The sequence below is a fragment of the Sinocyclocheilus grahami genome, unplaced genomic scaffold, assembly GCF_001515645.1.
Source record: "Sinocyclocheilus grahami isolate Dianchi unplaced genomic scaffold, SAMN03320097.WGS_v1.1 scaffold833.1, whole genome shotgun sequence".
NCBI lineage: Eukaryota > Metazoa > Chordata > Actinopteri > Cypriniformes > Cyprinidae > Sinocyclocheilus > Sinocyclocheilus grahami.
The window spans coordinates 209,246-221,881 of NW_015506012.1; the positions used below are offsets into that span (position 1 = coordinate 209,246).

Here is a 12,636-nt window from a genome sequence, read left to right on the forward strand (position 1 = left end):
TAGCTTTGCTCTGTCCCGTCCGAGCCTTAAGGTGCTACGTAGACCGGACACAGGATAGTGGATGCCATCACCCTGGTTTATTAGGTACAGGGTGTGCCCTGCCCATTCAGGTTGCATGCTCACTAAACTAGAAATGTTGCATCCACCTGGGCGCTGGCTCGTGGCACCTCGCTGGCAGATATCTGTAGAGCTGCGGGCTGGGCGACCCCTAACACGTTCGCTAGATTCTATAGCCTTCGTGCGGAGCCGGTATCCTCCTGTGTTCTCACCTCTAACGGGTAGAAGCACTGAGTGGCCCCGGCTTCGGGTCGGCTTGCTAAAACCGCTCCAGAGAGTCCATATAGTAGTCCCTGTTGAGCTCCTCCGTCCCCTCGGCAGCCAGACGTGGCAGAGCGTCTGGTGCCAGGCCCTCTCTCGATGAATCCGTGTGAACCGGTAGAGGGCTGGGTTCCCTATGTAGAGACCTAAGTGGATCCCATATGAGTAAAGTCCACGGTATGGCCTCAGAGCCCGTGTTTCCCCGGCAGACTTCTGCCATTCCAAGAGGGTTACCGTACCTGTGGCCCTTTGTTAGGGATCCCAATTCGTCGGTCTTCCGACGTGACGTCGGGAGTGACCGACTGAAAGGGAACATCTCGGTTAAGTATGGTAACTCTCGTTCCCTGAAGGAGGGAACGGAGACGTCACGTCTTGTCACCACAGCTCCTGTACCACCACTGAGCGGCCGGGTCACCGGCTCGGCTCCTCAGCGAAAACCTGAATATGTGCTGCATCTGCTGCCTACTTATACTCACACTGTGATCAATGGCAGCTGGATGTAATAATCGCATGCCAATGTGCATTGGCTCATTTAGTTTACACTCGAAGTAGATTGGTCTCTCTAAGTGAGATCCCAATTCGTCAGTCATCCGACATGACGCCTCCGTTCCCTCCTTCAGGGAACGAGGGTTACCATACGTAACCGAGACGTTATGTGTAACCTAAATATCTGACTCTAGATGGGCTGCAATCAGATGAACCCAATTTGCGAATTAATCAGTCCAGTGCAATTTGGGAACAGTTTCAATGAGAAAAATCTGCTAAAAGCATGATTTGATAGTGAATTTGCATCTCAATTTCTTGTGTTTGAAATAATGAGAAATTATACGGTTTTGTAAAATGTTTAAGAGTTAAATTCAGAAATTATCCTTCAGAAAAATGTATTGTTATTGTGGCAATACAAGTAGTAAATAACTACTTCACAGAAAGGAAGAAAGAGAAAAACTTTTCCCAAGTAAAAAGTGTCAGATTAATCAGCACAGGCAGACTGTTATGCATCTCTAAGGGAAGGATTTGACTGACAGTACTTGCTACATAATTATTGAGGGATTTGAGAGTAACCTTGTTTCAGATAACAAATTACTGCAGTGCAGGAACCAGTGGAACTACAGTACAAGCAGTTTATTTTGAAAGCCTTTGAGCTTCCAACTACCTGCCGGTTATACATGTATTTGAAGGATCTCATTATAATTCAGTTGAGGACAGATCTGGGCTATGTGTCAGTCAAGTCATGTAAACTGAATACATATAAATTCATGTTGCTGAAAATGTTTCCTTAACATAGACAGCAAAAACCTGTGGGAATGGAGTTTAGGTGGGTAGCTTAAGCTCAGTCTAAAGTAAACCACGCAGCTGTGAAGCGTGACACAACCAGCTGTTGTACTGTCGGTAGAGTTATTAGACTGTGCTGTATTTCGTACAGTCAACCTGTACATTTATCTTAGAATGACTTTTTACTCTATGAATTTCAAGAGCATTTGAACTCAGGTCTAATGGGAGCTATCCTGAATTCCAGCTATATACAATACACTTCAGAGTCTTTTACTACATACTGCATCAGCAGATTTGATGGGGTATTAAAGCTCTACATAAAGCACAACGCACTAAAGTGTCTCTAGAGAGAAAGTTTCTCTGAAGTAGTCTTTCACTACACACTAAATCACCATGAGACGCATTCAATGAGGCATTATTTATATCATCAATTACTAGATTAGACAAGACCCATCAAGTGTATTAACAGTCATGTCAGCAGGCACGTGCACAGGTAGGGCTCAACCTGTGCAGAGCACATGCCCTTTTTGCCCTTACACTCCGAAGTGCCCTTTTTTTGGTGATGGTGTTTTTTTCCCCCCTTCAATAAATCAATGATATTGGTCACCCTTTACATCTGTCTGTCTGCTTTACAAATATTTAGCTAATGAAAGGTGTTAAAAAGAGCTTGTGACTAAATCTAGTTGGATCCGCTCAAACTGTCAGTAAAACCTCATAACTCCACCCCCTCTATCTTGACCGAATGAACTGAAGTTCCACAGCAGCTGAACTAGGTCTGCGAGGGTAAATAAAGATCTTGTTGTTTGAATAAGTACAGCGTTTTCTTTACGCAAGAAACACTATGTCTATAAAGGCTCATAATTTATGTATTTGAAACTGAGCGCCTCGCCCATATAGCTACAACAAACACCTGGTGATGAAAACGTAACACCGCCGTTTTAATGACGGAACGAAATGCACATTTGCACACATTCACTGGTCAAAAACCCTGTAACTGCATTTGAGTTTGACATAAAGCGACTGAGTGATCCTCGTCACCTAGGTAAAATATATTTCTAAGAAATGTATGATTGCTGATATACTTAATTTATTAACATTTAATCATATTATATGGTTGCATGGCTAATTCATGTTTACGCTGTTAATATGCATGTATTCTAGCTAACTAATTTTTTTATCTAGTATTCAACTTTATAGAATCAAATCACTGTGAAATCTTTATATTTGATCATGCATAATGTAATACATTATATATATTACATAGCTAAAAAAATATATTTCTTCAAACGTAATTTTATTGAACTTTGTGTGCAAAGCAGAGAAAAACTGAATTGTGTATGTACTGTGTATATATATCTTCAAAATATTGGATAAGAAAAAATTAGTAGTACAAAAATAAAACAATGCCAATATTACAAAATATAACATTAAAAGGTGTATAAATCACTTGTTTTTCTAAAGAAACATTGTACAACAGCGACACCAGCAGGTAAAGTTACAGCGGGAGTCCGAGTCTCTCTTGCCTCCCCTGAGCCCATTGAGTTTTACAGACCAACTAAAGCGTGCAGTGGGGGGGAACTTGAGAATGAATGGGGGAAATCATGTGAGAGGAGGCAATGCCTCCATCACGATATGATTGGATATGGCTGGTTATTTTCAGATGTGATTGGTTCATGCGATAAATCCCGCCTATTGTGTTCATGTGCGTTCTACATTCGCGAATCAGTCTGAATGAACAATATAATGGCATTAATGGGAAGACTCATTTAAAAAAGTAAGTAAAAAACTCACACACTTAGCTGTAATCACTTTATTACGTCAAAATAAGACTTGAAATGGTCTGAAAACATGATCTGTGGGAGTTTTTAGTGAGTAAATCAGCTTGTTGAAATTTAAAGTAAATTTCTGTGTCTGTGACCAATATTTACTGAGCTTTGATGACTGATGAACCGAATAATTCAAAAATAGTTAAAAGTTAACTATTAAAAAGAATAGTTGAACATAAGTTCACAAATAAAATTTTTTGTTTAAATTGTTACTGCCTTGAGTTATTATTTTGGAATAAATGTAAAATGCTTAATAACTTGATGAGATTCATACTTGGCTTTAATAAACAGAATATTGATTACATTGTTAATGTAAAAATATAAAATAGAATTGCATTTGTTGTTGTTGTTTTCTGGTAGTGTAAGTAATGTTTATTTAACCAGGAACCTGTGACCGAGACAGGAATTTACATTTGATTTTAAAAAAAAATAAAAAATTTTAAATGTAAAAACTCCTCATTTCAGAACACCACCTGTATGTATGTATGTGTATATATATATATATATATATATATATAGAGCCAGAAATCTTGCTTGTTTGTAGGTGACCAAATACTTATTTTACCGAGGAATTTACCAATTAATTCTTTAAAACAATGTGATTTTCTGGATTTTTTTTCTCTTTTTGTCTCTCATAGTTGAGGTATACCTATGATGAAAATTACAGGCCTCTCTTCCAAAAGCTTTGGTTTGCTATAGGAATTCTAAGGAGTAGCTAATCTAGTGAGTTGCCTCACTTCCTACTGCCTAGACAGCATCTTAATAAGTGACAGATTTGGAACACTCTTTAGAGCCAGCAAGTTTACTTAACACACAATTATCATTCAGGAGACTCAACTCATTGTTTATATAATTAGAGTTTCACATTAGCATGTTGCTAAGCTAACTGTGCAGTACTCTGTGTATTCACGCCATGTCAAAATGATCATAATTATTCTCACTGGGATTCTGACTTCTAAAAAGCATCCATGTCCCTGTAGAACTCATAATTACAATTTGTGACAATTTAGAATTTTCTGATAGCTCCGACTTATACCACATTCGTAAACAGTCAAAATAGTGGCATTAGCAGTAAAATGTAGCTAAGCAATTTTTTATATTTTTGTTTTCCTATAATTTACTATTTTTAATGTCTTAATGCAAGAAAAATCTGAAAATATACAATAGGCATTCATTACAATTTATTCTAGCTATCACAAGGTAGGTATAACCAGTGGCGGTTCTACATTGAATTACACCCTGGGCGAGACCCCCCCCCCGCGCCCCCCCCCCCCCCCCCCCCACACACACACAATTCCTTCATTAGAACATTTGAAAAACACACTTAAGAGAATCCAGTTATTTAACTATTGTAATTACAACAGGAAACACACTTTTTAAGGTGCACAATCTCCATCTCCAACATTGCCAAAAGACAATGAACACAATTCTGCACAAAATATGACAGTATAAGTTATCAGAACTTAAATAAATATACACTATATACATAAATGTGCCAAAATATATACAATCAGATATATAAAAAATGTAACAAGAGCAGAGAGCAACAATAATATAAAATATTAAGAATAATATACAAATAAAACATAGAATAAATATTCTAAATAGCACAACTCATTCATCACACAAATGTGAAAACACACTAAAGAAAATCTAATTATGACACATTGCACTAAGAACAGAAAACTAAAACTAAAACCTGACCTTTCTGGCCTTCCTTGATGCAAAATCATCAATGATGTCATCGTATGAAATCTGCTCCTCTATTGAGTGATTGATACTGATGACGGCAAAGCCAGTGAGCCGTTCCTAGGACATGGTTGACCTCAGGTACGACTTGATCAACTTTAGTTTTGAAAAGCTCCTCTCTGCTTGAGCCACAGTGACTGGCAGAGTAAGTGCAATCCTAAGAGCAGTCCAAAAGTTGGGGTAGATCTCCAATAGATCCTTATCATGCATAAAAGTGATAAGCTCAAGGAGGCTCATGGTCTTTGATGGCAGGTCAGGGAAGTTCTTAATTTCCTGCACAAGCTCTCTACTGTCCAAATCATGATCAGAGATGTTGGTTTATGAAATACAATTTGAAAAGTAGTCCGATTTAAATTATAATATGAATGAAATGTGCGTTATTTGGAAGAAAGTCGAGGTGTGACTGACTTTAGCCCACTAATTCAATTAGAGTATTGCTCTATAGCAGGGGTGGCGAACGTCTGTCCTGGAGAGCCGCAGCCCTGCAGAGTTTTGTGAAATGTGAAATGATAGATAATAGAAAACTGCTTCGCGGCGGCGGCGCAGAGTATTTTTTTTTTAAGTGCTTGTGCCGCCCCCTATGTATCATGAAAAAATGCCGCCCCGGGCGACTGCCCGGTTCGCCCGTGCCAAAAACCGCTACTGGGTATAACTATCTAATGTCATGTTAAATAAACTTTGTTTATTAGTAAGACATTTGGATTACTTGTTATATTGTGAAACTGTCAATTGATTATTTAAATTACACATTCATTTTGGTCTTAATAGTGTTGCCATAGAAATGCATAATACCAAGGACATGAACAGCTCTGAGTAGAGCATCCCAGGCTGTCATCTAGATACAGTAATTATGGCATGGAGTGAACGTGCAATACCTATTTTGGTTAAAATACTTATAATAGATAGATAGATACATAGATAGATGTAGTCAAAATAAAGTATCTTAAAATGCTGCCTCGAATGGCAGCACACTATGTTTAGAACAGAGCAAGTGTACACTTAGCCTCAATGATACAGCAGAAGAGCACATCCTCTCCTTATCAGCTCTCATTTTTATGACGTGCAGTTTGGAAATCAAAAGCTCTTAAGAAAAAAAAATAGATTTACACAATGATGGTGCAGGCAGTCGTCATGGTTACAGACTGAATATGAGGAGTAAGTGTGGGAGACCTCGCTGGTAGTTTTGCTGTGTGGGTTGAGACATGGCTTCCTGTGAAGCAATCAGATGTGGAAGCTCTACATTGGGTCTATAGCCCCCTCACCTCAGTGTTCATCTGGAGCAGGAGATGCTCAGAGTCCAAAGTCGATACAAACCGAGCACTGCAGTGTGAAGAGAGCGACAAACCTGTCCAGTGCCATTTTTACCTATACGATTCTTTCAACAAAAGCAAGAATGCCTTTTGTTCAACACAAAGCATGTAGTTTTTATGAAGTAGGCCAGGTGCTTTCTTTTTCTCATCCGTTTTGCATGACAATATAATTAAGAGAGTGTGTGTGCATATCACAGGAGCGATACACATGTAAGGGCCCCAAATCATTTCCAGAACAGTTTCTCCTGGGGTAAGCAGATGCGCTTCACTTTAATGAAATTACACGCGGAATTAGAGCTTGGATCAGGAAGCTTGGGGCGAGAGGGGGGCTCAGGCCCCCCAGCCTCCTCTTGAAGCAGCGGATTACTGCTCAGGAGTGACTGGTAGTCTCTGTGGCAACCGTTGGGGATGGGCTAGAGTTGGGAGATGCTTATCAGCTGGAAAAGAGCTAAAAGAAGCAGGAATGGGAAGTCTATGATGTTGAAGTCCCATTGAAGACTGAGAAACATGAATATTCATTGAGCCTCCTTCGTATGACATTGCTCTCATGCTATCTCTTAACTTTCTTTTGCTCTTTCTCTGCTAGTTTTTCGAAAGTCTTATCCTCCTTTTCCCAGGCTTCCCACATGATGTTTTGTGAAGCGTTAGCTATGTCCTCTCTGTTTGTACATGAGGAAAGTGGGTTCCTAAAAATGTCCTGATTACTCTCTTATTTTTGAGATGAGAAGCTCAGCTTTAAAACAGTGGAACGGCCTTTCCTTGGAGGTTTGTACTTTGGAAGTCATTACACTATGATGGGCGTTCAAGTGATTTTTGCTGGAAAAATAGATGTATTGGGCAATTTTATGTGTTTTCTCTGTTTTTCACTCAGTGGCGAACACAGGAAGCTTTTAGTGCGAGTGCAACTAAATGAAGATCAAACAATGCATGTTAGGTGTGGAATTGATGCTTTATCAATGCTTCCACAGAGAATCATGTGAAATCACAAACCGGATAAATGAGCATTTTCTGGCAAGCTTTATTACTGTTCATCAACAGTACATGAAATGAGAAAATTATGCTGATGACAAAATACAACCTGTATTTGCACTGTGTTTTTAGCAGTGTACAAAAACACTGATCCTTATTCTCTGCAACATTTCATTTTGCTGAATGGAGAATATGTGCCATACAAGGCCACTAAGTTCATAGGCCTATAAAAAATGTAACACTTGTGAATGTGTGGGAGAAAAACTACAGTGTAGAAAATAGGTGCTCACATCCAGTCAGCTGTTATTTGATTGATATTGTTTTGGTCATTATTCACAACACTGCATGAGTTGCCACGTATCTTTTTGCAGTGATTATTTAATTTGGGTGGGATGCTGTAAAATTTAAATTTCTTAGTGTTAAAAAAATGTGATGCAATGATATAAACAATCAAGCAGTTGAGATTTGCTATATAGCATATAGAAATTTCATAAGTATAGCCTACTGTATATATGTGAATATATGCAGTTGGGTTTACTAAGTAAGGGATAAAGTACAGTACATTCAGCTAGCTGTTATCATAATATAAACCCTGAAGGGGTTTATTTTGCAATAACACAACCAGCTGGATGTACAGTACATTATCCCTCTTACTTCCCAAATAAGCGAATGATTGGGCACAAAATATTGATTTGATATGAATTTTTTTTTTATTTGCTCACTAAACGCAAAGCTTCCATGAAAAAAAAAACAGTTGTTAGCAAGCAGCTTTTAGCCAAGATGAATGGACAAGTTCGAACTAGATGAACATTTAAGCGATAAGGTACAGTCATATCACTTATTACATGGGTTTTTAACACATAAAGGGTAATTGATGGGATATTGATTTGAGGTGAATGTGTCTTACATGTTTATTATCTTATAATCCATTGCAGTGTACAAAACAGTTGTCCTGGCAAGAAGATGAACACACCAACAATATTACAGTGCTATTGATGCTGAAGTCCTCCAATTTCATTTTCAATCACTGTAGTATAACAGAGAGGCATGATTCACTCTCAGAGTCCTGTTGTTCTAGACTTATTCATATGCAGTTGTAAAGGAGGGTTTCTCATTGCAGTGAGATGTTGATAATTGTTTTCATAGATTAACACACTAGGGGTGTGAACCTACACTACCTACATGGTTCGGTTCGGTTATGATTATCATGTCATCGATTCGGTTCAATTCGATATCATGATGCATCACAATGCACTGACGATGCACTGCATCCTCAATGTTCAATTTTACTTAACATGTATACAAGATAGTCAGATATATGAACTGTACCTGAGTGGTTTCTCAAGTTAGTGGTATTACCCCCTGCATATTTTATTGTGCGTGACATGATTTACACACAACGTGTGTCTTCTCCAGGTCGTGCTTACCAGGTTGTTCATAAAAGCCGAAATGTGCCCAGATGTCGGCTTTTAAATTAGTTGGAGCATTTTTAATTGCTCGCACTCGCGTTTCCATTAGGCGCGTTCGATTTGAAGCTGTGCTGCACAGGATGAGTGTATGCAGGTCCGCATTAACCATTGGGCTAGGCGGGGCTGAAGCCACGGGACCCAAGCAAGGAGGGGGCCCGTGACTGGCTGTGGAGTAGATTGACGGACATCGGTAGCGCCGATCGCCAAAGCCCCACCACGCCCCTCACTTTTTAGCGCTATTATTTAGTGGAGTTTTCCGTAAATTCCATGCATTACCATTAGAGATTAAAGCGGCACATTTGAATTTGTTTTACCAATCAAATGCATTTATTATATATTTTGCACGTAGCATATCTATCAGGTGATCGCTGCGCCTAATGTCTGCATTCACGTCTCTTCACTTCATTCTCGTGTAATCTAGAAACGGTCATGCAAACTTCGATAAGTAAAAATGTCAACTATTCTAAAAAATAAATAAATAAAAAAAATTGTGAGAGAAAAAAATGAGGAGAGAGGGGAAAACATGAGTTTGTCACTAAAATCCACAGCTTTATATTACTAAAGCTGATGATGGAGTGGGAGTTGTGGACCCGCAAATGGACCGGACACATGGAGCAGATAAAAACACAGCGTCATCATCCCCACAGATTTTAGGTTAGTTTGATTATTAACTTGATAGATGTATAGTGCTTTTTGTGTTTGAACAAACTCTATAGGGCTAGTATTCGCTTATGGGTTGAGAAATTAATTTTGCGCTCATGATGTAAGCTTTTCATTTAAACGCATTTTAAGCATTGTGGTTTAAAAACTAATTTAACTGTTCAGGGGCATTAAGCAGTGGGGCAGAATTCATTTTGGCAAATGCGCGCGTTAAGACGGGTTCTGATACGCGGGGAGCACACTTGCTCGAGTTATTTTTCGCGCCTTGTGTTTAAACGTTCGAACACACATAGTTATGTGTCTAAATGCCTGTCTCCGACCTCGTCAACTCAGTTATTTGTGTCTTAGATGAACGTTATTAGTTAAAGATAAAGCATGTGCACTAGTTGGCTGTTATGCGATCCTGGCATTATATGGTGAGATTTTAAAGGGATATAGTTCACCCAAAAATGTAAATACTGTCATCAGTTTCAAGTTGTTCTGAACCTGTATGAATTCTATTTTAATTTACTTTGTTCTCCTCAACATAAAATAATAAAATAAGAAGAATATTCGTAACCACCAGAAAGTTGCTGGTCCTTGTTGACTCCAATAGTGTTTTTTTTTATACTATGGAAGTCATTGGGGCACAGAAACTGTTTGGTTACCAGTTTTATATATTTTTATTATTATTATTATAATTTTTTTTTTGAGATATTGGAATTGGTAACAAGAATTATGAAACTGTTCTGATACGCGGGGAGCACACTTGCTCGAGTTATTTTTCGCGCCTTGTGTTTAAACGTTCGAACACACATAGTTATGTGTCTAAATGCCTGTCTCCGACCTCGTCAACTCAGTTATTTGTGTCTTAGATGAACGTTATTAGTTAAAGATAAAGCATGTGCACTAGTTGGCTGTTATGCGATCCTGGCATTATATGGTGAGATTTTAAAGGGATATAGTTCACCCAAAAATGTAAATACTGTCATCATTTACTCAGTTTCAAGTTGTTCTGAACCTGTATGAATTCTATTTTAATTTACTTTGTTCTCCTCAACATAAAATAAGATATTTTGAAGAATATTCGTAACCACCAGAAAGTTGCTGGTCCTTGTTGACTCCAATAGTGTTTTTTTTTATACTATGGAAGTCATTGGGGCACAGAAACTGTTTGGTTACCAGTTTTATATATTTTTATTATTATTATTATAATTTTTTTTTTTGAGATATTGGAATTGGTAACAAGAATTATGAAACTTCGATTGGATAAAAATCCTATTTTAAGCTTGTTAGAAAACACTCTCTGTCTTGATATTTGTTCTAGATGTTTTCACCCCTCCTTTTCTTTTTTCCTCTCTCTCACTCGCCCTCCCTGTACAGCTCTGTTGTTTTCTCTCTGAATCCTCCTCCATCTGATCTGCTCTCTCTCTCTTGTATGATGTTTTCATGTCTCTTACTCATATTCGAGGTACGCATGCGCACATGTATGCATTAGCTTTTCTTGGTTCAAATGCTCAAATAAGGAGCTGAAGGCTAGGACTACAAGGTAAAGGAGTTCGTGATGAACTATGAAGCGAGTTCAGCATCCTTCGCCAAAGTCTATTCCTAATATGTCCATGTTTTTCTGTACATGTGGCCATTTTATATAAACACATGTTCTTGGCCAAAGATCCTATACAGTATGTATGTCATCCATATCCTCATTGGTTAAAGGGTTGAAACTCCCCTCGACATATGCCTATATAATATCTTTGTTTCTATGAATAAAATTGAAGTATTGAGAATACATTGAATGTGTGTTTTCTTGCTTCCCGGCCGTTATACACTTTGAGGGACTGAGAATTTTGGCTCACATTTAACAAAAACCCACCAATTCACTATCTCAACAAATTAGAATACTTTCATTTTTCACTACATTTTTAGTGAATTGTTGGCCTTCTGGAAAGTATGTTCATTTACTGTACATGTACTCAATACTTGGTAGGGGCCTTTTGCTTTAATTACTGCCTCAATTCGGCGTGGCATGGAGGTGATCAGTTTGTGGCACTGCTGAGGTGGTATGGAATAGGGATGCTCCGATCCGCCTTTTTCGCTTCGAATACCGATTCCGATACCTAGGGTTCAGTATTGGCCGATACCGATTCCGATCCGATACCAGTGAAGTTTTTTTCCCTCATTTAAATAAATGTAGAATTTATATATCTCTGTGTGTGGAACTGATAATCATTCTTTCACAATCTACTAGATACAGACTACTTCATTATAAAGAAAAATAAAATAAACAAATATGAAAAAATATAGGCCTATGTATATTTATAATCTATGACAAAAAATTATAAACTAGGTTAGTGGATAATTCGGCAGCAAAAGTTATTCTAGAAAAATCAGTGCACAAGAATTTTTCCAGGCGGCAAAGAGATATCGAGGGACCAATTGTTATTTTACTAACAAAGCTATATCATTATTGAGACGGGGGGCCCTGCAGTAAGTGGGCCTGAGTGTATGACATCAACCGCGAGAGCGATTCGAAAGCATAAGGATCCGTCTGCTCTCTTATCGCTCTCGCGGTACTTGATGTCATACACTCATCCTGCGCAGCGGCGCTTCAAGCCGAACGCGCCTAAAGGCCAAAGTATACAGGTGCATCTCAATAAATTAGAATGTCGTGGAAAAGTTCATTTATTTCAGTAATTCAACTCAAAGTTTAGTAATTAGAATTAAAACTTTTTTTTGGTCATTCCGTGTTCCTGTAAAAAACTAACAATAACACTGATAAGATATTATTATTATTATGGGCCCGCGGACAGCCGCGCACCCAGTCTGCGTGTAGGCAATTTTTTTGAAACCGCGCGAACGATGCGCGTACAACAGCGTATGCGTGAGGTGACTGTTGAGACAGAGCGCAAGTCAAGTAGGTGGTACTGCGCATGTGTCAGTTGAGTATACTTTGAAAGCTGTGCGGATGTGGCTGTGTGCAGGACGGAACGCGGAAAGTTAAGTATACCCGGGCCTTATACTACCACGACAAATGACGTCAGAAAAGCGTCAGTACCTTATAATCGGTTATGGTCTATTACTGAA

At 38.6% G+C, this 12,636-nt stretch overlaps 1 long non-coding RNA gene across 1 annotated transcript; it reads left to right on the forward strand.

Annotated features, from left to right (window-relative positions):
• The first annotated feature begins 5,736 nt into the window (after positions 1–5,736).
• Positions 5,737–11,810, forward strand: LOC107562687 (uncharacterized). The gene is made up of 3 exons (XR_001606016.1): positions 5,737–5,811; positions 6,452–6,460; positions 11,801–11,810. It is a non-coding gene; the product is annotated as an uncharacterized lncRNA (long non-coding RNA).
• Positions 11,811–12,636: the final 826 nt, after the last annotated feature.